Raw genomic sequence first — 4,669 nt, forward strand, 5'->3', positions numbered from 1 at the left:
TATGTAAAATGTGTGTTTGTTCAGAATGAAAAGCATATGACTTCCATGAAGCTGTCAGTTGTGGGAGGCAGCTGCTGGATCGCCCTGGAGGGGCCAGCCTGGCATCTTGGAGCCAGGCAGTGTGAGGATGCTGTGGTGTTGGGGGCCCTTCCCCACAGTGATGGAAGAGCTGTGTTGGGGCATGGCTGAGCAACTCTCTGTGGAGCCTGCCTGTGCCTGTATGCTCTTCAGGGCTTCTCCCCTGTCCCTGTGCTTCCCTGGGAGAACCAAGGGCAGCCCATGGTGGGGAAGTTGCTGGCAACCTGAGGACTGCGAAGCAGGAAGATACCTCTGCTGCTTGGGTGGCTAGTGGGTGGGTAATCCTCAGAATCAGCTCAGTTGCCTCACTGCTACATAGAAATGTGTCTGTTTGCATTGGGACTGAGCCTGCCAGTGCCTTCTGGCTGTCTCTGCAGGGCAAGCCTTCAGCAGGTTTCTCTCCTTGCTGTACACAGCAATGTTAGTCCCTTAGTGTTTTCCTGATCTTTCTTTCTCCCTCTTTTCATCCTTCTGGAAGGGAAATACCAGAATGTTTCCTGAACCTGGCTGTTGTTCTTTCCACCATTAGCGTCTGGTCAGTCAGTGATGAAGTTCATGGATGCTTTCTTACAGTCGTTTGTCTGCATTTTGTATTTAGCTCTTCTGTATCTGGATGCTTTTTCCATTATTGGGGTTCTGCTGAAGAGAGCTGCATCTTACAGTAATGATATTTGCCAAAGTCTGTTCTTGTGGGCTGGCCCAGCCAGTTCTGTCTGTCAGCCCGCTCCTTACATTGGCACTGGGCTGAGGAAGCAACTCTGCAACACCCCGTGGGGAACCTGACCACCTCGGGTATTTTCACCCTGTGAAGGCTGAAATGCTGCTATTAAGAAACATGGCTAATGCATTTCAGTCAACCTAGCTGCCGGTAAATCAGCCACCTTGAGACCTGTATGATGCAAAGAAAACCAGCTTGAACTGTGAAATTTTGCATTTTCTTTTGAACATTCACTCTTGGTTCAGTTTTTCATTTCCTGAGGTTATGTTCATTGCCTCTTGCTCTTCGGAGAGTTGAAATAAATCAGTTCTACTTCCTAGTCTGCTAACACTCTGGTAGGAAGCTGCTTTATTTGATTGAATGGTGGATATGGAAAAGCTTAGTAATAAATATGTGGGCTCCGGGAAGACTGTGTGGCAGAGATGCAACTGAAACCCTAAGATGTGGGTCACTGTGATAGCAGCTAGCACCTCATATACTTGCATATGCTTTCAGTACATGCGTACTGCGGTGTGGCTCAGTGTTTGTTGTTCAGCTTTGCCAGGCAGTGCTCAGGAAGTCAAAGTTTTGGGTTAATTCTAGAAGCATCCACTTCTGGTGGGTTTTAAAAAAATCTGATACTGGAAATCTTTTAGCTTAGCAGTTAAGGGTTAAGTGGCTCTTCTAAAGCATAAGTGAGCCCTACTCGTTACAGGTCTTCTGTAGCTACATTTACAGTTCCGTTCTATGAAACACAGCCCATGACGATTTCTGCAGCCTTGGGAAGAGGAATGTTTTGGCCATGGTGGACCACAGTGGCTCCAGCAAGGAGGCTAAAGGAGCTGTGCTTTCATGAGCATGATGGGGAGCCTGTTTTTGAAGGGGAGAATGGCTACATCTTGTTCATATGTCATGCATGCTTCTGGGCAGGTGGCAGGACAACTGCTAGGTTGCTCAGGAATGGGCACTGAGGCATGGGCAGTGGGAGCGCTTGTCCATCACCAGCACACAATCACAGAATGTTAGAGCTATTTAGATTGGAAAAGACGTTTGAGATAAGCAAGTCCAACCAGTAACTTAGTGCTGCTAAGTCACTGCTAAACCACATCCCTAACCACCTCATCTGCATGTCTTTTAAATACTTCCAGGGATGGTCACTGCATCATTTTCCTGGGCAGCCTGTTGGCTGAGGCCTTTTCCTCTTGTCATTCATTTTTACTTGGGAGCCATTAGGTCTCTTCCAAGCCTCCTTTTCTCCAGCCCAAATCACCCCAGTTCCTCAGATGTTCCTCATAAGAGCTGTTCTCTAGACCCTTCACCAGCTTTGTATCTCTTTGGACATGATCCAGCACTTCGATGTCCTTGTAGCAAAGGGCCCAAAACTGAACCTGGCAATCAAGGTGCACTCTCACCAGTGCTGAGTATAGGGGCACGATCACTTCCCTAGTGCTACTGGCCACACTGTTCCTGATACAGGCCAGGATGTTGGTGGTGTTCTTGGCCACCTGGGCACACTTCTGGCTCATGTTCAGCTGACATTCCTAGGTCCTTTTCCCCAAGCCTGTAGCACTGCACAGGGTTGCTGTGACCCAAGTGCAGCTTGCAGCACTTGGCCTTGTTAAACCTCACGCTATCAGCCCTGGCCCATCAATCTAGCCTTTCCAGGTCACTCAGATACCGTGAGGCATGGGAGGGACATCCACGCACAGCAGTTCTGCCAGTGGCTGGTTCATAGTGTATCCTGGTTGCCTGAAGGCACCCAGCCCACACTGGCTTGCTACAGGTAGCAGTGAGCTGCTCTCCACAAATAATCTTTTGGTTTGGGGGAGGAAGACAGGTTGTTGGGCCACTTTTAAGCTAGAGTCACTAAGAAACATGAGTTTCAGTAAATATTTTCAGCTGAAAAATAGCATAAAAAGGTGAGTGGAGACAGCTAAACTTCCTGATGTTAAGCTGAAGCATTTGCCAATGGCATCCTGGCCTGTATTAGGAATAGTATGGCCAGCAGGAGCAGGGAGGTCATTGTGCCCCTGTACTCTGCATTGGTTAGGCCACACCTTGAGTACTGGGTCCAGTTCTGGGCCCCTCAGTTTAAGAAGGACATCGAGACACTTGAACGTGTCCAGAGAAGGGCAACGAGGCTGGGGAGAGGCCTTGAGCACAGCCCTATGAGGAGAGGCTGAGGGAGCTGAGATTGTTTAGCCTGGAGAGGAGAAGGATCAGAGGTGACCTCATTGCCCTCTACAACTACCTGAAAGGTGGTTGTAGCCAGGAAGGGGTTGGTCTCTTCTCCCAGGCAACCAGCACCAGAACAAGGGGACACAGTCTCAAGCTGTGCCAGGGGAGGTTTAGACTCAAGGTGAGGAAAAAGTTCTTCACTGAGCGAGTCATTCGTCATTGGAATGTGCTGCCCAGGGAGGTGGTGAAGTCACCATCCCTGGAGGTGCTCAAGGGGAGATTGGACGTGGCACTTGGTGCCATGGTCTAGTTGTGAGGTCTGTTGGGACAGGTTGGACTTGATGATCCTTGGGGTCTCTTCCAACCTTAGTTATACTGTGATACTGTGATATTACTAAGTTGTTATTTCTTGTTCTGAAACAGTATTTTTCTAAAAATGCTAAGCTGAAGTGGTCAGGTAACACTGGAATCAAACCACCACTATTCATTTCATGGGAGAAGAAACATTCACGTTGTTCATGTTGACCAAAATCTCAAGAAAGCATTACTACTTTTTTGTTGTTGTTGTTTTGGTGGGGGGTTTTGTGTTGTGGTTTGGGTTTTTTTCTTAATGTGTGCTGGAAAATACTGAGTGTGGGGGTGGGGGGGGGGTGTTGGGTTGGTTGTTTTTTGTTTGGGGTTTGTTTGTTTGTTTTGGTTCAAGCTGAATCTTTCTTTGTTTAAATTTTGATTCATACCCCAACAGGAAAAGTCCCTTATTTTCTATCCAGTATCCAGCCTTAATTCCAGCAGGGCCCAATGTGACTGAAAAGAGAAGTGGAGCTCAAAGCAGCATTTTAAGCATCCAACTTGTCATACAGGAATGAGAAGCCTTTGCTTCCCAGAGAGTAAGGGTGCCTCTGGAAGATGGTTTAGAGTGCTCAGTTTAGGAATTTCTACATAGCTTAGCCTCCTAAGTCAGACAATGTGAACACCTTTGAGTGTCAGGTATTTTTAATGACTGGTGTTTTTAAAACAAGGCTGTAGGGCAGGGTGATACTGGCTCTTGCTTTTCCTGGCTGCTGTGTGCGCGAGCCCCTGTGCATTGGACACTTCTGCTTTTCTGCATGAGGATGACCTGCTTGCTCTGAAGTGCAGCTGGCTCAGACTTGCTGTGTCTGCAGGTAAGGAGGTAAGTGTTGAGCAGAAATAGCAGTTGGGTATCTGTGTTCTGGTTTATGGCTGCTGCTTTCCATCTCTGCTATATTAAAAGGAAATCTCTTGATTTAGATTGGAGATGCCTCCACCACAGGTTCAGCTGGTCCCTAAGTCAATGTCCCTGTAATTCCCTTTCAGGCAGTCCCTTTTCTGCAAGGTACTCACAGCTCCCAGGTGGGTCTCGAGGTGGCCTGTGCCCCATATCCCAGCACAGGGGGTGATCCCCAAGAGGCATCTTTATGCCAAGCACCTGTAGATGTGAGCAGTGCAGCACAGCCCAGAGCCTCAGCCCGTGCCCTCAGCCTGTCACTGGGCTGTGACTAATAGCCTGCTGAAGGCAAAAGAAAGATATTACAGAGATGATACAATACACAAGGCAGCCTTGCAACTGGGACTGATTATACAGGCATAGACACCTCTTCTGTAGGCAGGTCATGTCAGAGGACAGGCTGGAGCTGGATACAGTAGTCTAGCAGGAAGAGCACATGGGGCAGGAACTGCTCTACAATTCCCAGTGCT

The sequence above is a fragment of the Dryobates pubescens genome, chromosome 13 (genome assembly GCF_014839835.1).
Source record: "Dryobates pubescens isolate bDryPub1 chromosome 13, bDryPub1.pri, whole genome shotgun sequence".
Taxonomy (NCBI): Eukaryota; Metazoa; Chordata; class Aves; order Piciformes; family Picidae; genus Dryobates; species Dryobates pubescens.